Source organism: Micropterus salmoides, unplaced genomic scaffold, assembly GCF_014851395.1.
Source record: "Micropterus salmoides isolate LMB-PRFRI ecotype aquatic unplaced genomic scaffold, ASM1485139v1 Ms_hic_scaffold_2, whole genome shotgun sequence".
NCBI classification, from domain to species: Eukaryota; Metazoa; Chordata; class Actinopteri; order Centrarchiformes; family Centrarchidae; genus Micropterus; species Micropterus salmoides.
In genome coordinates this window covers 13,164,348-13,188,670 of record NW_024041150.1, presented here as the reverse complement: position 1 = coordinate 13,188,670, position 24,323 = coordinate 13,164,348, and the positions used below count along the sequence as shown (strand labels likewise).

The 24,323-nt window shown below is 42.8% G+C and overlaps 1 long non-coding RNA gene across 1 annotated transcript; it reads left to right on the top strand.

The window, feature by feature from the left end:
* The first annotated feature begins 21,998 nt into the window (after nt 1-21,998).
* On the top strand, nt 21,999-23,541 carry LOC119911771. The gene is made up of 3 exons (XR_005446028.1): nt 21,999-22,297; nt 22,416-22,644; nt 22,759-23,541. It is a non-coding gene; the product is annotated as an uncharacterized LOC119911771 (long non-coding RNA).
* The last annotated feature ends 782 nt before the right edge of the window (nt 23,542-24,323 follow it).

Sequence of the window (24,323 nt, the reverse complement as noted above, 5' to 3'; positions counted from 1 at the left end):
CATGACAGGTTGATGGCTGACCGGAGCAGGGAATGGTCCAAGTTATTACAGTATCTCAATCTCTATTAGATTTAATCTCAGTCAGGGGGCCAAACACTGATGTCACTGTTGACTTTTATACAACAGAGCCAAGCTCACACACACACACACACACACACACACACACACACACACACACACACACACACGCATATATACACGAGGTCCAACTAAAGCTGGCTATAAAACATCTTTGGTTTTAATTTGAACACCCTTTCCCATGTGAGATGTTCTTGTTTCTGAGTTAGCCATGTTAACACATTGTGTTTCATGCTTCAAAATATCCATCATTTCATATTCCGGCCATGACAACCTACGCACAGAGGCATTGTCACCTTGCTGTAGCTACCACAGAGGAAAGGGGGGGAATTTTGATCATTAAAAACTTAACTTCCTGCATTCTGTTGAACGTTTCTGTACCAACTTATAGTGGAAACGTTTTCATTTATGTGAAAGGAAACACAAAATTCAGGCAACATGTAACATTTCACAATATGTAAATATAACAGAATGTAAGTCAGTGCAGCTCTCAGGCATTCTGTGCTGCTGTCAGAACTTTTCTCATGTAATATCATCCCTGCTGAGGCGACACACATGCAGGCATGATTCACTCTCTCCTCTTTTGTCAGGAAGAGAACAAAAAAGAAACTGTGATGAGAAGTCGTTAAAGTTACTGATTGGTGCTGCATGTTTTTCAGTTATTTTATAATCAGTAGCTTGTTTTTTTTAGCTTAAGTTACTTTTTTCAGACAATGCACATTTCTTCTGCATTTTAATTGCATTGCATGTTTCCTGAATGTTATTTAACAAATTTTGCTTTTAAAAAGTGATGGGTACCAAATCAGCCATTTCAAAAAGTGGGTGGGGACGTGTCCCCAGTATAAATGACACCTGCACTTAAGACACCGACAAAATGTGGAATTTAGTGATTTTATTTTTAAACACTCTGAAACTTATACAGAGTTTGGTTGGCGGCTTGTCAAAAAGGTTTTAGCTTGGGGGGAATTTGGACTTTTAACTTCAGAGTTTCTAAAATTCTGGCTACAGCCCCAGTTGTCATGTTGAAACAGGAAACTGCTGCCAAAAATGTGCAAGCAAACTGTTGTCTAAAACATAATTTCATGCTGTGGCATTAAGATTAAGGCAGAGAAATGAAAATTGCTGACCTGGTGGATGGCTTTTTACATTACAGTTCCAGCATGACCAGATCCTTATTTCACAAAATGAGTGAACCATGCCATGGTGTTTTATACATCTGATTTGGTCAGCTCTCCCATGCTGTCACTGGTTTCCATTCATGCATGTATGATATGTAAACCAATATGTAGAAACGGCCCAGCAATGCAACAGGGGGAAAACTGATGCAGGCTTGATGTTTACACAAAGTCTCTAAGGGACTTTCATATCATAGAGAAGGGAAACCAACGGCTGCTTCTTACTGCAGGACAATCACAAAATCTTCTAAAGAACAGCACAGAATAGTTTGCATTCATAAATGGTCAGAAAAATCACTCCAAAATATGACAAAGAGCTACACTGTGAAATGCTAAGAAATGTGATTTGCTGATAAAATCCCAGCGTCAGCGAGACTGTGAGTTTTGGTTGGAGTTTTTTTTATTTTTTGTTTGCAATTCAGAGTTTTCCTTTTCTGGTACTCTTCTGTTGGCCATCTCCTGCCAGGAACTCTGGGAAGTGACCCCAGACTGCGATGCTATCAGCATTCGGACAGTAGGACTCCCTAAGAGTGAATGTCCACAAGACACTAAGTAAAATTCTAGCAAAGCAGTACTTCTACTTGATCTGAATACTTTGGTTGCTCCTTTCATTGCTGGTATTGTATTTGTACCGTAACATCATCATCTACACTGAGCCCCTCCTGTGTGACACAAGTCCTGACCACACTCTTAATGATCCAAGTCATCCCAGTAACCAACACAGAGTCACATGGTAGGAGACTTGGAATAAATAACAGCCCCCCCCCCCCTTCCACTTTCCCTTATTGAATTAAGACACATAGTTTGGTTTTGAGACAAGGCGAGCTTTGTCTCCATCATACAGAGAGCCGTTGGTGGAGTGGAGTGCTGTCAGGGGCTTATGGGTAACAAGAGGGTCACACTAAACGTATTACTACTGGGACTGAATACTCACACGTCAACACAGAGAGTGGTTGATATGGCCAGGAGCTGAGAAAATGACATTTTCCACAACAGGGAGCAATAACCCTTATGACAGGGGTCGGCAAATAAGTCTGGCATCAGGCCAGAACATCTTCAATTGACCATTTATATTTCACCGTTCTCTGTGTGTGCAATTAGCTCAGCTGGTAGAGCACAGGACTCCTGTTTGGAGGGCTCTGTGTTCAACCCTCACTGGCCCCTTCTTCTGTTTTCAACAAATTGATTGTGAAGAGATCATATTACTTACAACTAAGCACGTGCAGGAGTGTGTACATCGCGGCCATTGGTCCACAGCGACCTATGGATGCTTATTTTTGTGTCCCCACTCCAGGCAGAGGAAATTCCTGCTTTTCTCATTCAGGGATCTCACGTTTTCTGACAGCTTTTTCAGAGGTGTGTCAAGCCAGAGACTCGTTTGAATTTCCTTCAGAACTTTTCAAAGTAAAAATTTACTGCTGCAAAAATGTTCGCGCGCTTTTATTTTGTAGGCACAACCACTTAAGAGGAAGTGATTATGTGAGCAACTCTTGCTGTCGTGACAGATAGGTTTTCTATAATGTTTTGTTTTGCCGCTATTAAAGTAATCTGATTATTATCGCTATATAATATTCCTTAAAGGTGAAAGAAATATTGACAAGATGACGAGACGTTCAGACCAGGAAGGGTTCTCAGAGTCCGCCCGTCAGCAGGGTCATCACACGCCCCTGCTGTGAGAGGCTAGGCGTGCCCCTGTTTAATTGCCCTTCTGTGCTCCTGACCTCATCTGGGGCATCCTCATAATTACAGTATCAAACATGCTTAATGTTAAAGGAGCCAAACTGTCACTCTGGACAATGTGAAGACAGAAGTGAGGAAGGGTGGATAATGTGCGATGTCCTCTGACTAAATAATGTCTTTGAATTCAATGCACTCACTAACTTTGAAGTTGTAACATAGAAACTAAAGACTGGAAATAATGAAAGAAAAACATCTTTTCCCTAAAACAAGTTCAAATGAAACAAGCGATCTCGGGCAGTAGAAAGAAAGAAACCAAACCTAACAGAAAGAGAGGAAGAACAACACGACTAGAGTTGTTTCAAAAGAAAATGTAACCTTTAAAGCAGCAACAATGATTTTTATTGGACACGAGGGGGCAATGGAACAAGGTGTAAACACAACCTTGACATTTTAAAGTTTATAGCTTATAAAGTTGTGATGGCAAATATGTTAGCAAATAGTAGCTATTCTCACCAGCAGTGAGCTACGCCATGGTTCATTTGGAGGGGCACTTCTGTCTGGTGCCTCTCATATATTAGCATAAGCATTGGATTCCAGTCAAAGAGCTAAGCGTCCATGGCTCTAAACACCCGCCGATATCTGAAAAACCCAGAAGCTCATTCAGCTGCTTCAAACGCAGCTGTGACTGCCCTTCACGTCTGTCCTGTACGCTGTCTGTGAGTCTAACTACAAACAACACCAAGAGACTCCACAGTCCAGATTCAGTTTGAACAAACGTGTGTGCTTACATCAAAGGGCACTTGTCTCAAAACCAAGAGCAATGCATTTTGGGATATCTAACATCCCAAAAGCACTATTGCCATAACCTCAGTTGCGTCTGTGGGCTAACAGGTCACTAGAGTGGACTCATTTTCAAGGCCATCAGTGTGTGTGTGTGTTTGCCCAAACAAAGAAAGGGGATTAAAAGGCACGACTGTGTGTGTGCACGAGAGCCAGCCTGTTTTAATTCAGTGTGTTTCCCCCTTCCCAGAAAAAGTCCCGGTATCCAAGGCACACTTGTCAAAACAGCAGCCAACCTGCACGTACCTCTCAGCACGCATGAAGACACAGTCCCCACTCACACACACTGACACACACACACATACACACACACACACACACACACACCTCTCTGTCAAGCAAAACAGGGTGGAGAGACTCATGAGGGAGGGCTGTTCTGGATTTGATTGTGTACATTCATGAGGATATGACTACACAGATGTGTGTGTGTGACTTCTTGCAGTTTGACGTTAAACAAGCAGTGTATTCTTGTCTGTTGAGGAGGTTCTCAAGTGTTGGAGTGATTCTGTAGTCTGCCTAGCTGCTGCAACGGTAAGCCACTTTGCTGGAAGGTCAAACTATGCTATGTGTCCCCTATGGCCGAAATGATTCATTGATTGAATTGATTAATAAAATGCACCAACACAAATTCTTTGCATCGATGCTTCATTTAATCCATGTAACTATACAGCACAGTGTTTCGCAGGGACATTTATTACTGTCGCACATCGAGTTTACGCTGTGAACACGACGTGATTATGGTGGCGCTGTTTACAAAGTGGAGGAAGAGAGAGAAAACAGCGAGGGACAAAGAAGAAAGTGTCCAAAGTCTGGGATTACTTCTAAAGAAAACAACAACTCTGAAATGTTACCGTCCATCCACCGTAAAACAAAACTTATTAGTTAACTGCTGTGTGGGGGAGCTGCACCTTTTGACTCCTCTCTGCAGCTCAGACAATTCCTGTTACCTGCGTATGCTAATCCATCCTTTCACCCAGATTCTTTCTCTTTATAATTGCAGCTTTATAATAACAAACAGCTGTTTTGTGTGTAGGTTTCTGTCATTTCCCGTTTCACTTTTCACGTGTGTTTTCACATGGTTTGGAGACCAACGTCGGATGTCACAGCTGCTGTCAGCTCGTGTAGTGTGTGACCCCCTGTCATCGATCAGTCACGTAGTGTGAACTGCACGGCCATCGGCCGACGCTGAAAGTCGTGTAGTCTGCACGAGCCTGTAGTATAACTTGTATAGCACTCCGGTGATGTTTGTGTTTGTAAAGCAGCTGTCTGGTTGTTGGTCTGATGTTTGCTGAATGACTATGAATTTCCATAAGGACCAATTGATATCTATCACCCATAAATGTGCACAGCTGATCCCTTTACCGGGAGGTAAAGCACTTCTTAAACGACGCATAGATGAATCATTGAAATAATCTATAGATGCTACGAATACTAAAATGATTGTTAGCTGCAGCCCTAGAGCCCCCACAACCTGGCAACCCAAACGGAGTCCCCTCAATTTGCAGAGTGTAGCTCGCTCCCTGAAGGAGGGAACGGCCGGCCGTCTGAGAGGTGCCTCCCAAAACTTCCAAAGCCCGTCATTTTCTCCCAACCTGAACTGCTTCAGATTCAGGAGCTGTTGTTTTGAACGTTGAACTCACAGGGGGCAAAGGTCATTAGAAGGAAATCCAAATGAGAAAGGGCTTCACATGATGTGTCCTTTCAAACTGAATGGAATGTTTTCCATCAGTAACAAATGTTGACAGCTCTGCTTCGTCAGGGGCCCAGCTACGGGGCAGAGACAATGAAACGTGCCAGGTTATTAACACAAGTGAACTCGCCTTTACTCTGAGGACGTGTCTTACTTGAAGAGCACATTGTAAACATGATAAGTGTATGTGAAAATCATAAAGCAGACACATGCTTAAAAATTCAGTTGAAAGAACCTTGCTGACTTTGGTGTCCAGTGGTGTGGTTCTGGAGGACTGTAGTACCTTCAGCACACACAGCAGCTAACGCTGCACCCAGGCTGAGTTCAGTGGGACTGTACTGCATTCAGGACTTGTCTTTGTAGTTGACATGTAAACAAGCTTTGTTTGAGGCAATTCAAACTTCTGAATCTTTTGAACCTTCAGTAAGATATTGTAAATGTGTAATTTTTGTCTGCTGGTGAAATAATAAGGAAGCATTGTGCCCGAATACTGCACTGCGTCTTGTCGTCTCTTTACCAGGCCAATAACCGCGCCTTTTCAGCAGTAGCCCCAAAACAATGGGACGAGCTAAATCTCGTCTTAAAAAACACTTTTATTCCTTGGCTTTTAATCCAGCAGTGTGTGCAGAGTGTTTTGTCTATGTTTTATCTGTTTTCTGTGTTTTCTGTGTTTGTGCAACACTTTGGTAACGTTGTTTTGTTAAAATGTTCTATAAAAATCAAGTGGATTGGATTTTCTGGCTGGATCCGCTGGTGAGGACTAGAGCTGCTGGCTGTGTGACAACAGGCTGCAGAGTATCAACGCCACCATCAAACACGGCAGTAGCAAGCACGAGCGCTTAGTAATGTGTGTGTGTGTTTTTAAATCTGCCTGTTTTCCACATGGTAAAAAATCAGCAAACACAATTCAGTAATACCAATTAGCCGGATAAGGAAGAGCCCCCTACACTTCTGCATGTGGGTGTGCTGCATTATCCTCCTCCGAGGGCCAAATATTAAAATTGACATTGAAATGTAGATTTTTTTTGCAACTGGTCTTGTTTGCAGAATGTGCATTTGCATCTGCCCATACATTTTTGAGTATGCATATACAAGGGATTACCAACACAATGCCCAGATGTTTCACATTAGGCTAGTGCCATACATCCCACAGGCTACAGTTAAATACTTTGTGCGGCTCAGAAACAACACCAAGCTCAAAGAGATGCAGGGAAATCAGTCTTGACTGGGCGTCAAATCACTGGGATAGCAGTGTAAACAGTATTATTTCACACACACACACACACACACACACACACACACACACATGCACACTGGCACTGCAGGCTCACCTTTCTTAACAGGAAGTGTTTGAGGGACGCTGACGTCAAGCTATTATAAATCTCAAGTCGCAATGCGTCACAGTTGAGTAGCGAACTGGCTCTAATGTCCAGGTCTGGAAGTTCCATCATCATTATCATCATGATCCTCACCAAAGTCACTGAGCTGTGCGTGTGTGCACGAGTGTGTGTGCTTATAACTGCAGCCATGGCTACATGTCCATGCAGCCAGGCGCAAGTTCCAAACCTTTACTTGTCTGAGAGCTTTTATTTTGAAAGACCACAAAAACTGGTTGAATGGCTTGTAACTTCAGTGACAGTCTTCACCATTTGTCTGTCAGATCTGGGCCTAAACCAATGTGTTACTCCACATGAGGAACCTGCCTCTGATTTAGAGCAGGATTTCCATGAAGTTGGGGGAAGTGAGTGACACATTAAAATAAATAATGATCAAATCTGTTCTATCTGCTTCTTTTTTTTTTTCGGTGTCTGTGCCAAGCTCTAGAATCGTTGGATCCTACTTCCAGGGTTATTTTCTCAGCTTTTAGAAAGCTCCCACCAGATCAACTGTTTTCTCAGAATCTCAGTCTGTATGACTGGCTGTAATAGATAATGAATGCAACTATTTGGTCAAAAGTACTGGGACACCTTTGTGCACAAAGGACTTGAAACAGAAAAAGACAAAAAAAACACAAACAGTTGGAAGAACTATTATCTAAATTTTTATACTGTAGCATTAAGATTTCCCTTAACTAAGACCACACCATGAAAGAAACAAAGTGTTGGGACCATAGGCTGTATATAAAAAGGGCAGGGTGACGGTGTGAAAATGATCACAGAACAGATGGAAGCAATGTCCACAAAGTTGTTTTGTCCACGGGGTCCAGATCCAGCTGGAAATGTTGACTTGCAGCAGTAAATTGAGAAATCTGAAGTGTAGCCACGGCTTCAGTCAGCCAAAACAAAGAGTGTTACAGCCTGTTTGTTTGGTTTCCTCCTCAGCCAGTTCCCGGCCTTTGTAGTTGTCGTCTTCTGCATCTATTCAAGCACTTTAACCAAGGTTAGAAGAAAGCCCTTTGGGCATGAGCATGTGGAGGTGGATAATGTGTGCTATGTCCCTCTTGCCATCTTCCATTTATTTCTTTCAGCCAACTACTACTGTGGCATTTATCAGGATGAAGATAGTGTGATGCGGTTAAAAGCTCTGGAAGAAGATAGTAAGGAGACCATGAGTTGGGATTGTTTTGTTAAACTAGTATTATTATGTTTCGTACTAATGGATATTATTTTCCTCTGTCGTCTGTAGTGAAATCAGGAAGTTTTCGGTTTGGTTAAGTTGTATCAGTAACTGATTTCACTCACAACGGAAAGTTATCAAAACCTGTCACATATCAGACTTTCTTCTTCCTTGTCAAAACCTGGCGTCTACATTACCCACGATGCAACTGCTGACAGTTTGGTCAGAGGTACAGGTGTGCTGTGCTAGCAGCAGCTAATGTAGCCTGCTGCCTGCAGCGGTCTACAGAGGTCCGCTGAGCTCATCTTCCAGTCCACACGTACAGATCTGTTTCATTTTCTAACTTGTAGTCGACTCATAACACTGTTTCCATACAGGAGCAGTGTTCTCCCGCACACCTGGAAACAGAGCTCCCCTTTAAGGCGTGGTCACACAAAATCAGTTCATTTCAGTGGAACTGGATCACCTGTGGTGAACTTTGACATTGAATTTTCACCGTAGACCCATCGCTAGCCGTCCTGATAGTGTCCAAAATGGATGATGTTATGGTGTATAGTGTATGAGCTTTGTTACTCCCTTCTCTGCTGGAGCATTTTCTGCTCCAAAAGACCAACTAATATGTTAACCGTTCCTGCTTCAGCTAACTTTAGTGCTAACTGTACTCAACCCCAGGCCTGTACATTTTCACACAACATTTCTGTGTGTAGTGCTTCTGAAATATGAGATTCAACTGGTTGATGACTGCACACTGTGTCAGACTGTTACCTGAAACACATATTTTTTTCCTGTGAGTAACCGAATGTTTCCTCAGCGCTCACACTTGTATGTTTGTCAAGCAGTGAAGGGTTAGAAAAAGTGACACTGGGCTGTATGTGGTATGCCACTGCCTACCAGGGGACAGTAAGGGGCTCTACGGTGACAATGATCACCTGATCAAGCGGGGAACAGAAATGCGAGGTCAGCTTGCTGAGAAGAGGGAAATGTAAACAGCACACTTTTTGTCTGTTACATCATTTCACGAATAATAACACATTACTTCTGTGTATTAACTCCATACTTACTACGTAACTACACTCATGATCTCAGCACGGCTGGAACTGGTGCATCAAGCATAGTTGTCAGAAGTGTGTGTGTTTGGGATCAAAAGTCAGCAGCTCCAGTCTCCATTTTACCACTTTTTTTTGTTGTTGTGGTTTTTGTGTGGAGAGACCAGACTTTCCCGTCACATAGTAATAGCTCTCACAAATGCTCTTAACCCCCCTGACTCGCCCTAAAGGCACAAAGTACTAGCCTGTACGCTTCAACCCCTCCTGCTTCAAAGTAGCACCACATTTCAAACTCTCCCAGTTAACAACCTGACTCAGAAGCTTCATTTCTGTCAGAAAGTCCTCCTTAAATAAGCCTTTCAAAATAGCCTTAAGCCCTTAACTCACCGTCAGATGAACTTAACCTTCCATAATTAGCATGAAAACTGTATCCACAAAAAACATTTAACTCCTCCTCAAAGCTGCCCTGAGCTTCAAAATACCCTTAACCCTTCAACCCCCCACTGGAAAAAAACATCCTGAATGTCGAACTAACCCGTCAACGCCCCTCCAGCCACTCAAAAACGACTCTAGATCTCCCTCTTCCTCTTAAAAACAGTTCTCAGAACAGCGCCCTTCAACTGCTACGTACCCCCTTCAAGCGACCTTAAACACCCCCACCTGACTCAAAAAGAACTGTCGACCCTCAATCGAGTAAATCTTGTTTGGTAGCTGCAACAAATCTCAGTATAACTTGTTGTAATTGACCTGAGCTAACGTTAAAACAGACAGTATGAGGAGCGGGTGGAAGGCAGCAGAGGGCTGTGAGCGGCAGTGTGCATGTCTAATCTTGGGTCTATTTAAAGAAGGCTGTTATCAATCAGTACACAGGAAATTTAAACAAGCCTCCTTCATTAGTGCACTGATTGACCCTCTGTGTTTGTGTGCAGTCCGCCCATTCTGACTCCTTTTCCGTACACAGATTACTGACTCATGATAGGTCGGCCAGACTTCAATATGGCTTTTTGCCTCAATAGCATATTTTATTTGTATGTACTGTTGCTCCAAATCCCTTCCTGTCCATGGAGTCATTGTTTTCCTCTGCCAGTATTCCAGTCATGTGTGATGCAGGTATAAGCTGAAACACAAAGCCTTAAGTAGAGATACGTGGGCATGGAAGGAGACCCTAAGAACATCTATTTTTTAATCAGCGTCTCTCCATGATTGTTGGTGTCCTACATAAATCATCATCATTTTTTAACGTTGAGATTTTCTATATTTGTGCTCTTCTCTCTTTTCCTCTGACCGGCTTTAGGTAGACGGGGCTCGGTTGGACATCTCTGTACATCAGAGATGAAAAGTCACTTCTGATGTAGGCTAGTCCTCGGTTAGATACATCTCCAGTGGACCCTTAGCTGAGGAACAGAAGTGGAATGAGTTAGGCCTACTTGTGGCCATTTTCAATTCAACTCACTTCCAAAACTAATTTGGTATTAGCTCTTGACTATCACTATATTCGTTTTTAGTCATGAATATAGGAGATAAATACGTCCGAGCAAGCAGGGTGGCTGGGTGACAGTCCAAAGGAAGCATAGCCCTGACCACCAAAATGTTCACGTTTCTCCCCAGTCAGCAACACACCCGCTGAGAAACCAACTCTGATCGTTGGCAGCTCCATTTTGAGAATTATGAAGTTAGCGACACCAGCGACTATTGTTAAATGTATTCCTGGAGCCACAGTGGACACCGTTGAACGCTGAGTCTCCAAAAGTAGACTAGGAGCCAGAGCGTTCAGCTATCAAGCTCCTCTCCTGTGGAACCAGGTTCCAGTTTGGGTTCAGGAGGCAGACACCATCTCCACATTTAAGAGGAGGCTTTAGACTTTCCTCTTTGATAAAGCTAATAGTTAGGGCTGGCTCAGGTGAGTCCTGAACCATCCTTTAGTTATGTGGAACTTGCGTTGTGCTACTGTGCTGTGTTTCCCCCTGCTTTACAATGTAACCCTGATGGGAGCCCTGCCACAAAGCTAGCTGGTAGCATCACATTTGCATATTAGCACTCAATCGTGAACAAACTGTTATTGTTTAGTTTGCCTTCCGACTGTGACATGTACATTTTACATTTTTATATGCTAGTAAATTTCACGGCCACTTGCGCACCAAGCCAATACATACTTTGCTCTCACCCCAATCCTCATTCTTTATTGTACACTCAAGACCCATAGGCGTCAGTTAGTGGTATAGCGTCAGTGTAACGCACTGGGGATCCCTATAGCGTATAGTTCATAGTGCATAGTTCAACGCAGTGGGGGAAGCCCTGTAGTGTCAGTTTTTGACGGTAAAGGTTGGTATCTGATATTAAACAGAAAAGACTGAGTAAGAAGGTGGTTGGCGGGGATGGAGAGCCCGAACCCGGACTTTTAAACCAGGAGACCGGTGTTCGTTAGTAGTTTTTCCTGTCCAGCTTCCGCAGCTTCACCTCTGTAGTCACAAAACTCTTAAGTATCCTTAGTTTGATGTCCGTGATGTGAGTATGGTCAGTGTGAGTCAGCCTCCTCTGCCCCTGATGTCTTTATGTTAGGCTGTTTGTCCACTCGCTCATCCATGTTTAATGGCACTAACCCAAATCCAAACCAGAGCAGATGTGTTAGTATGTCTGGTAACCCCCATCACACACACACACACTCACCATGACTTCTGAAAGACCAGATGGTTTAGTGAAGGATGACTGGAATGAAGGGTGGATGGAGGAGAATGGGACTGGGTGTAGGTGGGGAAAGCATATTTCCTGGGTTTTGCTTAGAGAGTTAGCGTGTGTTAGTGTCTCAATATGTGAGTTTATCTCTTCTGGTTTTGTCTCTGTAAATTTGTGTACATACTGTCTATTACATAAATCCAGTTTGAATCCAGGCTGGGTAAAATACATCCTGCACCTGCTGGAAATAACTTGAAGACTGAAGTAAAAGAAGTGGAGGCATTAAATTAGGACTATGTGTTTTAAAGAACTAACACATTCCTCCCCTATCAAATGAAAAATTGAATTAATCAGCAAAATCAGCAAAAAAAGGCCTCTTACTCAGGGGTTTTACTGGTACAGCCTTACTTGGTCTAACATGACCAGTAGCTTATGGTGGTTAATGGTATCAAACTCTGTTGTGTAACATTTCTGAGTCACTTCACAGACTTAATGACTTTTGCGCTACTGTTAGACTACGTGTTAGCAAGTCACAGATTACCTCTCTAAGACACAATTGTGGTGCCTCCCGCTTGCACAAAGAGTAATCCTACTAACAAAACTAATCCTCAGACTCAAGATGGACAGTTTTAAATCTTTTTAATTCCACACATTCTTCTCCTTGTCAAAACCCGACGTCTACCTGACACCTGACTGCTGACAGTTCGGTGGCAGATTCAGGTGTGTTATGCTAGTAGCGGCTAATCAGCGAATGTATCCTGTATCCTGCAGCAGCTACAGAGGTCTGGTAAACTCACTTATATAGTTTGCTCACATGGTGTATTTCACAAAATACATTTGTGGGAGAGAAGAAAGGGTGGGAGTTATCACCAAGGGCCCATAGGTCATTTTTCCCAGGGGCTCAATAGCGAGTTACTGTGGGCCTGGTTACACATAAGCTATGTACTGGATCAAAATGGCCTGGCTGCATAGACAAGAGGAAATGACAGCTCGTGTTTTCTGTGCATACTTGTGTGTGTACGGACACATCGGGATGAGAATGAGATAACTGAACCCCTGCATGTAGGCCAAATGGCCAAAGAACAGCCACTGCAACAAACATCCATTTGAGCAAAAAATGTAGTCTAACATTTAACACTAAACCCTCCTATTTACTTAAAGAAGTGAAAAAATCTGCCAATGGGATATTTGCACTTGTTTCCAATGCTAATATCATCTTTAAATTGAATCTTTAAATTCCTAAATAGCCTCTCCTTTAATTTTCTTGACAGTTTCTGAGAAAACCCCTCCAACATATAACAGCAACAGTATTCGCCATGCATGAGGATTCACATCAGTGTTATATAAAAGCCATATGCTCCAACAATGTGGTGGGTGATCCCGGGGATGGAATGAAGTGAGATGACTTCATCTCTTTCCACTGAGTCCAAGAGGAAGACGAAGGGTGGAGGAGGTGGGACACAGAGAGCCCGGAGAGCAGAGGATGTTTCATCATCCAGTACAAGGCAACGGTTGCTTCAGCTTACTGTCACATGCTGTTTAGAGAGCGGACGGTTGTTGGATGTCGTGTGTGTGTGTGTGTGTATTGTGAGAGTGAGTGGGCAACGCCACACATCATTGGCTCCTAAGTGGTCAGAGCAGGCTCCAGCCAGACAACCAGTTTTCAGCCAAATCCTAGCAGCGTATCCTGTCTGGGAACCAGTCTCAAGAGTTCATCCATGAAACTGAATATTTTGAACTCCAGTAATTCATTCATATTCAAACTTCAGTTTTAATAATTTCACTCACATTATAATGGTATTAGTTAATATGCTGCCAACCTATGACCAAATATTATGCAGAGCTCGTGCTGTGTGCGTATTATGATACTGTCAGTGCTTCTATGTGTGATTGAGGTGCTCCTCTTTCTATTAAACTGATTTGGAGATGCTGCATTGAGATGATGTATTGCAGTGTATGGCGTCAACGTAGGTGGGCGACGTTGCATGAAACTGCCTGACATCATGAGCACTGGCAGCACGCATGACCTACAAACGAATTCACCTGAAGCAGCGACATGGTGTGAGAGAAACACTGGTGTTTGTTTCGTATTAATGTATCGGATCGTTGGCAATAAATCGAGAGGCATCGGCCTAAGTGATAGAGATGCACACAAACACAAAGGGGATTCACAAGGTTTAACTAACGAGGCTCTGCAAGGTTTAACAGAGGCGGCTAACGTTAAACCTGTTGTTAGCTGGCTCCAGGCACCATGTTATCACACTACACAACAAAAGACAAATAAGGTATTACAGGAATAGCCTTGGATTTGATGTGACCAAAAGGCCCACAGTGCAACACTACGACTCCATGCCTGCTCATTCTAGACGGGCCAGATACAGAGGTGGAATTTTCCCACACAGGTTGATAAATTTACAACTCAACCTTTAAAAATCATTAAAGGATATACATTTTCAACACTAACCTTTTGCCTGGGATTTAGATTCCTTCTCTTTTTGTACACGCTAACGCTCTCCTTTTTCTCTCTTCCAAGAAATACCGAGAAAACAAACACCGGTTGAAGCTGAAATCTAATCTCACTTTTCTTCCCACTGTTATATAAGTCATGTAAATAACTACACAGCTCCTGGCTCTCCGAAAACATCAAAGAGAGCTGAAAAACCCCACATTAGAGCTGGGACCATGTAAGGACAGAAGTCCACGATTCATGTTAGGAAACCCAACCGCCATTCAGCCATGAAACAGTATCTGATCAATACCTTCCCCTCCTATGTTTCCTCTTACTACTGAAACCTAACCTCACTAAATCTCCCTTGGTTCTAAATTACAGAACAAAAATAAGCTATGTAAAAGGCATTGATTGAAGAGTTATTTCGGTAACATAAAACATGCCTTTTCCTCTTACACGAGGCTTGCGTGAAATATAAGAACATACACTCTTTTGGTAGAACCATTTCAGATGGTTGGACTGGTGCTGCATCAGCATTAAAGCAGGATTCAGACACACAACCCCTCACTCATTTGCACCATGTTGATGGAGTGGAGTCACCAATAAAGAAGGCTTCAGCTAAAATTTCGACAAAAAAGTTTCCAAAGTGAGCAAGCGTGCATTCCTGGTGGATTACTTTGTAACTTGAATGCCATGTTTATCTCACAATTGTCATGATAAAATATTAAATGGTCACGGTCACAACCTTCCAGAGCAGCAAATCATTAAGTGATTATTATCTTGTACTGTTTCACCAGTACCTGAAGCAACGGTTCCTGTTTTCGGTCTCAACGCCTGATAATGTGGAAGTTGTATAAGACTGTTTTGGTGAACAATATATTTCATACATTTCATTCAATATATTTATGTTCCAACTGGATCATGACCAGAGGAATAAGATCGAACTTTTCTTTAATCCACCAGCTGCTTGTACCTTCAAAAGTATTTTCGTGTGCCCATGGATTTCTAAAGTCTTCCAGGAATGATAAGTGAAAAAGAAGAGTAGTCATGCAGCACTGTTTATCATTCCAGGCAGAAAGAAGACATCTGTGAGATCATAAAAGTCAAAACTGACGCCCTGAAAAACACTGGTGGAAAAACACCGAGCTGCAGCACACACCTCCTCTCCCTTCCAAACACTAGCTACCCTCCAGGCAGTCAGTGGACAGAAAGTTGTTACTGTGATGTAGAGACAGAGCTCAGTTAAAACTTTATGGATGAAAGATACTTTTGTTACAGATTAATAACTCACCACTCTGAAACTCCAGTCCATGTTGCCAAGCTGGTTGGCAACATGTACAGCTGAACTGCCGCCGTGTTTTCAGGGCCCGCCCTACTCTGCTTCTGATTGGCTTTTACTGGCCTTTCGTTGACCCGTCCTTCTCTGCTTCTGATTGGCTGGTTATCTTTAACAAAGAACTCAGCACGTGCAAATCCCAAAAAGGATCATTTAGAGACAAGATGCATCACTCCATAGCTAAAACGAAGCCTCAACACAGGGTGAAAAAAGGAGCTGCAGCAATGTGCAGTATGACAAAAATATGGTGTTTTTTGAAAATTAAACCTGTTCTGGTACAACCCCTAAATAGGATTTTGAACCTGAAAATGAGCGTAACACCACCTCTTTTAAGTAGCACTTTAGTCTTTTATGTGTCCAATTTATTACGTAATATAGACAATACTGTCTTACCATCACCTATAGCTATGTTATCATATTATGTGTGAAATACCATGTAATGTGTTTTTTATCAAATGGTGCTGCTGAAATTGGCTAGGTCGATGTTGCTACAACAACACATCCATCTTGTTGTCCGACTGGTTATGTTGTGTTGCAAATAAAACACATCCAACTCAGGACGGACACGAAGTCTTTCCGAGTCCCAAGTTCCAACATCCGAGATGAATGGAACGCAGGATATCCAACAAGCAGTTATGAGGGAATATAGGGGAGAGCAAAGGATGATTGAACATACACAGTATTTACCAGCTGTTTTCAATCAAGGAAGGTAAATTTGCTCAAGAGGTAATATGTTTTGAATGACAAGTTGTGTTTATTGTTTCGTATGTCATTGTCATGATATGAAAGATTACTTACTTAGTTAGCACATCATTAAGTTTTAAATGTCAAGTTTAACATCCAGCGAAGGTTGAGGTCAAGGGCAACTGGACTTGGCAAACGACCCCACAGAGGTTAAATAGCTGAGTTTCCCTACCAGTCAGTAGGAACTGAAGAAGTCTCTTGGATGAGGGACGAAACGTCTTCTAGTATCTTCAACCAAGTCCAATTGCCCCTTGACCTCAACCTTTGTTGGAGAACTATGACCTGGATGACTGAGAATCTTCACAGACGTCAAGTTTAACAGTATAGAAGCAAGTGAAGTTTAAAAGAGGAGGAGTCACTGCTGGATGTTTCAATCATCCCAACATGTAACAATCCTACCCTATTTAGACAGTGCAGGAGGAGTCCACTAGGCTGCAGGCTAGACCACCAGGATACTGGCAGCTAAATAATAGGGTCATCACAGTGGACCAGGAAAACAGGTTGCAGATAAAAAGGACAGCTGAGGTCCATTTTGGCCTGAGTCCCAATGAGCAATCACATATTAAGAAGGACATGTTATGGCATTTTAAATAAAAAACAAAACATAAACAATTTAAATATATACTGCTGTGTTTCTTCCGTCCTGCCCCTGTGTTTCATCTATCCGGACCAGCCTGTACAGATAAAACAATGCACACCTTTCTAAGTCAAATTATACCAAAGTCGTTCCACATTTGTATAGAACACACATGACTTGTTTTTTGTCTGTAATGCTACCTTTTAAAATGATATCTGAAAAGGGTTTCAGTCGTCCTGGCTCTCTCCTACTGGCGGCTTGAGGAGGAGATCAGACATGCGGAAGGAGCTTGGCCTAGAACCACTGTTTCTTTGCATTAAAAGGAGCCAGTCGAGGTGGTTTGGGAATCCCTGTGTAGGTAATGAGGCTCATCCAGCTTGGAAGAGATCCTAGGACAGGTCCGGAACACAATATAGAGGGATTACATATCCTGTCTGGCCTTGGCACGCCTCAGGACTCCCCCAGGATAAGCCTGCTGCTCCTGATACGCAGATCATTAATCTGTCATCTGGGGAAAACTGATGGACGGCATTTCAGAAGGATATGAACGAAGAACCACTTCTCTCTGACACATGCTCTTTCACTAGGAGTCGAGTATCTTGGAATAAACAGAACCTCTTTCATTTTGATGATTGATGCCATTGCTGTTGTGCTTCCAAAATGTCCAGTGCACAAGCAAATGATCATGTAGGACATGACAGTAAGTATTTATGGACTACCACAGATCAAGACTCCTTATAGAATCAATGGAGAGGAAGGGTTTAAGATAAGACAAGAGAGGTCTCTGTTTATTATGGGACAGTCTGGCTGCTTACTTTCAGTAGGTGACCTCCATTTGCGGTAGCGCCATTTGAAAAAGCCAGCAGTAAGAAAACCAGCCACAAAATTGAAATGATTTTGTTATTTTCCTCCCTGGCGAGAATCTGAGGTGAAGACACACCGCCAAGGGAAACACATATTTTCAAAGACACAAATTGTGCAGTAAATCCTGAGAGCTGGGCCCAGATTTACAGCCTAATGAGAGGCAAAGGGGGTGGAGGGGTATTAGAGAGAAGATGATGGGGTAATGAGAAAATGCTGATGAGTTGCATATGTCTGCCTAATTCAGTACACACAAGAAAGAAGAAAGACACAGTGCATGACAAAGACCAAAAACCACATAATCATAACGATGCTAGATGGTAGTCTAAACTCCACGAGGACCGGCTCTCTAGCTAACGGCCAGGGGAAGACCATGGTTAGATGACATAATTAGCCATTTATAACAGAAATTGCCACGGTTTGGGGTTTTTTGTATTTCCTGTGCTTCCTGTTTTATTTTGAAGTTGGTCTGTCTCTGGTGCTTGCCTTGCTCATGTCCTAATGTGCCTCGCCTGTGTAATCACGATGCCTGCTTGTGTGTGTGTGTGTGTGTGTAAACCATTTGCTCAGGTGTGTCTGTCCCCAAATATTCCGTGTTGCGTTTTGATTTTTTGCACTTTGGGATTTCTGTCTAGGTATCTGTTTTTGGAATTGTTTATTCCCTGGACTGCCTGACAGTAACTGTACCTGCTCTGCTTAGGTGTCTGTGTTTGGCTCCAAATCCCTGTTTTCCTGCATCTGAGCCTGGCTAAATACGACACAATCAGCTTGTTATCCCAGGCAATTAATGCTTCAGGCTCCGAAGTCATGCAACCAAGACAAAGGTTTGCATACTACAAAACAACAAGCTGAAACTCTGTGAAAAGTCCTTATTATCATAACAGTGATACAGCATGCTTAACATGTTATGCAGTAAATTAGCTGTCAGTCCAAGTGGGTCAAAGCACATTAGCTGACCTAGCTTAGCGACCCTCTTTAGTCATTAAGTTGAAAAATGTGTTCATTAAATAAATAAATAATCAATAAATTTATATTTAGTCCGTAAGACTGCACCCCCACCACAGTTACGCTGTCAATCTGTGGGAAACACTGCAAATATTAGGGATAATCTTTGTTTATGTCATGCGTTTCTTAAAATAGGTAGGGGTGAGAACCTTGAAATCGGCATCAGACTCAAAAATCCCATATCGGTAGGACTCTTAGATGGCCGTGATACAGGTTGTGAACTTTACTGATCATGTACACACAATAATCGTTTCTGCTAGCTCTCAATATATTTACACAGAAAGGTTGCCAGGTTAGGCAACGTAGTACCTCCCCAGAGACTAAAGCCAAAACCTGTGACGGTATCTGGTAACCCCAACTGCACCGAAGTGGTAAAGACAGAATTTTGGACAGAGTCAGGCTAGCTGTTTCCTGCAGCTTTAAGTTAGGCTAACCACATCCTGACTCCAGCTCCTTACTTAACAACACATCTGAGATAGATCTTTTCATCACACTGTCAGAAATAAAAGTATTTCCCATAATGTTACCGTGTGTGTGTGTGTGTGTGTGTGAAGGAGGAGAGTGAACCCTTGTTCGGGCTCAGCTCTGCTTTCCATTCACCCTCTTTATATAGATGTGGAGCTGATTTTTACTCAGGGATTCCAATGAACAGATGCCTCAGTGTGGCAGCAGGGGACACACCCACATCCACACACTCTCAATCATGTCATCCACTATATATAACTATGATAAATCTACCAAAAAACACATACATACTCAAACATATGTTTCACACACACACACACACACACACACATTCACACGTCTCAAGGCAAGGTGGAAAATAACACAGCCCCACAGCTGTATCCTGCTTTTTCTTTTTTCTCTGCTCCTTATTTCTTTTTATATATTCTTTAAGGGTGTGTTGCTTTCATTATCAGTGCAAATATGGCGCTCAGAGCCCAGAATAGCTGACATTTGCGCTGAGAGAGAGGACGGATAAAGTGGGTTAGAATAATAGCGGAATGGAAACTTTGTGTGAAATTGACTTGCAGCCTCGCAGTTAGCACGCGGGCCTTGTATAAGTAATGACTGCCGGCGGCCTGCCAACTAAACACGCGCACATTCACCTACAGTGCCTTAAAAACACACAGTCACACACACACACACACACGTACAGACCTTTTTAACATGAATTTAATTAGCCAAAAGCATGGCAAATATGGAGTGCAGTAAGTGGCTGCAGGATTCTTTGTCTTCCCTCCTATAGTGCAGGATATACAACAAGATGGAGATGAGGTAAGGACATTGTGAGTGGTGTGTGTGTGTGTGGCCTCAGCACACTGTGATGAATATTGTTGAGTGGGTGTTGGTGTGTGTGTGTGTGTGCCCTGGTAGGCGGTCGGCGGATCTTACTACAGTTTCCACTGGCTAAGTCTTGCATGACGGAGACACAATTTTGTAGGAGACAAACATTTATTGTGAGCGTGTGCGCATCATTACAGTCATTGTTTCTCTCTCTCTCTCTGTCTCTCTCTCTCTCTCTCTCTGTCTCTCTCTCACATCTGTTTCCAATAGATAACTGGAGTTGTCACGGCACCCGGAACGTTTCTGGGTCTCTGAGCTTTAGAAGGTGTGACACACACACCTGCATGTGAGGTCACATCACACACCTGCGGCCCGCTGGGGCCGACTGCACCTTCATCAGGATCTGCTGCTACCACTGTGAGAACAGGGGAATGACTCGTTCATTCAGACGGGCTGGTGAAATTTAATGAGCGAGTCAGCGCAGCAGGAAGAGACTTCCTTATAAATCTGTCACTAGCCATTTCCTCTCACGGGTCACCTGTGGCCCATTGAGTTCAAACTCTTCCATGTTTGAAATGTTCCTCTTTTTCCCTCACCCTCCTGCTACATTTTTTTGCATTTGAGAGAGGAAAATTCATTTCAGATATTTAACACATTTTAAATTTCACAGTTTTCATGCGAAAGTGCAACATTTTCAATACAAGAACAGCAGACAGAAAGAGATGAAGAGACAAAGGAATAAAGGCGCCATGGAAAGCTGGTAGCTAGAGGAGACGTTACAGTACACACACACACACACACACACAGGAGGATGGCTGGACAACACATTCAATGTAAATGAGTGTGTGTGTGTGTGTGTGTGTGTGCACCAAAGGCAGGAAGGCCAAAAGAAATGAAGAGAAGGATGATAAAAGGAGAGACATCAGAAGAGAGGAAAGCCTGAGGTGCTGAATACCTGGAGACACACACCTGCGTCACACACACACACACGCACACACAAACACACGCACACAAACAAACACACACATAAAACACGCACACACACACACACACACACACACACACACAGGAAAATCCAGACAAGCTGCTTGCACATTCCTGCTGCCTGCAGCCATTTCATCTAAATGAAGTCTGTCCATGAGAGTCTCTGGCATTTCGTTCCTATGAAGCAGTGAGCTGGGAGACTTTTTGACCACAGCATGAATCCGCCTCATCACATCCCATCAGCCCCGAGAAAGACTCGGTTTGTCTTGTTCGCCTTGCGCTCTGGTGTGAAGGAATGCAGAGGCGATAGGTATGGGCTGGGATTTGTGTGCATCCATGCTGCACATATTTCTTGTCCTGGGGCGAGTGTGTGTGTGTGTGTGTGTGTGGGGGGGGGGGGTTCTCTTGTTTCTTTACCCTGCAGGCTTTTTAATAAACAGCCTTTATCTGTGATCAGACTAGAACAACAAGCTAGACCTCGGCCAGATATCCTTCATACAGGAAATGGAATCCCACTGGCAGTGAAGGTGAAGCGGTGTGTTTCAGGGGGTTTAGCCTTTTTATAAAACAGTCTAAATCAGAAGTATTACAGTTTTTACGATTGTTTACACACTAAAATAAAAATCTCCACACAATTTGCAAAATTGTACTCCAATCAGCAAAACACCTCCACAGATTTGCACAACAGTACACACAATGTCTGCTTCACCCTTTTTGCAAAACATTACACACAGTGATTTGTAAAACTCTACACACATTTTCACACCTTAGACACAGATAAGGATTGTGAGGTTACTTCCTTGTCATTACAAAGCCCCGGATTGCCAACGACCACACTAATGAACGAACTGGATAATCACATCCACCAGGTGTGGAAGCACACATGTGCTAATTTGAAAACGCAGCACTCAGGTGTGCTAGAAAAGGCAGCAGGTGAGTTCACCTGTCTTCAACAAAAATGGAAGGAGCTAGAAGAAGAAGAAGGAGAAGAGTGAGAATGAGAGAGGGAGCTCAAAGAGGAGATGAAGGAGGTAGAGGAGAAGGAGGAGGTAGAGGAAGAGGCCCAGGTAGAGGAAGAGGAGAAGAAGGAGGTAGAGGAGAAGGAGGTAGAGGAAGAGGTAGAGAAGTACTTGAAGAGTTGACAGAACCTGAACAAAGAAGACGAGGACCAAATTTGACTCAAGAAATCTGTGCAACCCTTATTGACCATGTTATCAACCATGGACTGACACTGATGGAAGCTGGACAAAGAGTTCAACCCATTTCAGCAGAAATACTGTTGCGTCAGTAATTCGGACATTTCATTGAGAAAACAGGTAAACTAACCACACAGTACATTGAAACTGAAGCTCGTTGTACTTATCATCAATATTGTTTACTGGGACATTTGGCAGTAAGCTGCATGTGTATTTTTTTATATATTTTTTTACATAGGATTGAAGGTCGAGGACACCAAGGTGGAAGGGGCCCTATGTTCACTCGTGCACAAGAGGCCGCCATTGTGAACATGGTTTTGACCAATAATCGTATCAGGCTGCGAGAAATCCAAGCCAATATCATCAATGGTGACCGTATTTTCAATAACATCCAACGAGTCTCTCTGTCAACATTAGGTCGAATCCTCAAGAAAAATCAAATATACATGAAGCAACTGTATGTGGAGGTATGTATCGTTCATCTTACTATGGTGTGGTATTATGCTCATAATGTTCTGGCACAAAAAAATACTGTGCAATAGATACTGAATAGCATCCTATTGTCTTTTACTGTGTTTCAGAGAGTCTTGCAAATGGATGCTGCAGAAATTCAACATGAATTTATATGTGTGGATGAGGCTGGATTTAACCAGAAGAGGGAGAAATGTAATTGGACACAGGGTAATCAGCAATGTGCCAGGGCAGCGAGGGGGTAACATCACCCTTTGCGCTGCTATTACACAAAATGGGGTCCTCCATCACCATGCAAATCTGGGACCCTATAATGCAAATCTAATACTTGCATTTCTTGACAGATTGCACGAGATTGTCACAGCATTAAACCAAGTGGACCACATGTAGTACATTGTTGTTTGCGACAACGTCTCATTCCATCGGGCTGCTCTGGTCCAGATTTGAAGTCTTATACCTTCCCCCATACTCCCCCTTCCTGAATCCAATAGAGTTTTTTTCAGCATGGCGGTGGAAGGTATACAACCTGCAGCCCTATGACCATTCAGGCCACGGAGCAGCCCTGTGATCATATCGAAGCAGCTTCTGTGCAGGGGAGGATTCGTCACACGAGGCGATTCTTCCAACAGTGCCTTGCCAATGAAGACATAGCCTGTGATGTGGATGAAATCTTATGGCCTGATCCAGCCAGACGGAGAGATGATGAATAGTTACAGTATTCTTGTTGCTTTTACAGTAGTTTTTCTTCAGAGTCAAAATGTATGTACTTCATGCAGTAATTTTTATTTGTATACAGATTTTATTTGTTTCATTGATTTCATTGTTGGTTGATTACTGTAACTGATTATGGTAAGAAATACTGTAAGTATTGAAATAAATACTTGAAATATTCAGTCTGCAGCATCAGTGTTGTGCAGTGCTTGGTAAGTTTATGGTAGGCCTATTTGTGTACATTCTCCCTATATCTCAAACTAATCATGAAGAATGTTTGTCACTATTTCTTTTTTTCATTTAATTATCCCTTACATAACAATGTCTGGCCAAAAATCTAGCACATGCTATTTCCTAAAATTATTATTATTTTTTTTACAAATGTGTTTACAGTTTTTCTCAATTGTTTACACACAAATTCTGGTACTTGAGACACAATGACCACAACATGTAACTCATTCACCAACCCCCTGAACCAATTCTGCTAAACTACAAGCACAATTCCTGCTTTACACTCAAATTGCAGTTCTAAAACACACTTTTTTTCAAAACACTACACACAATTCTCTGCTTTTGGCACAAGTTTCATGCAGAAAATATCTTGTTTTCACAAGGAACACACTGCCATTCAAATATGCACACTGACTCATCACGAGGGCAAACACCCGTCACACAGTTTTCCAATTAGCAATCAGAGCTTTAGCATAAAAGGGCAACAGGACAGCTCTTCAATGGAGCAATGGATGCCAACATTGGAAACAGAGGCAGAGCCAGAGGAGTGAGAGGACGGGGACGGGGACGGGGACGGCCAAGGACCGTAATCTCTGATGAGATCCGAGCCACTTTGGTTGATCATGTGGTCAACCATGGTCTAACAATGAGGGAGGCCGGGCAAAGAGTTCAGCCAAATCTGAGCAGGTGCACTGTAGCATCCATCATCCCGACTTTCCGAAATGAGAATAGG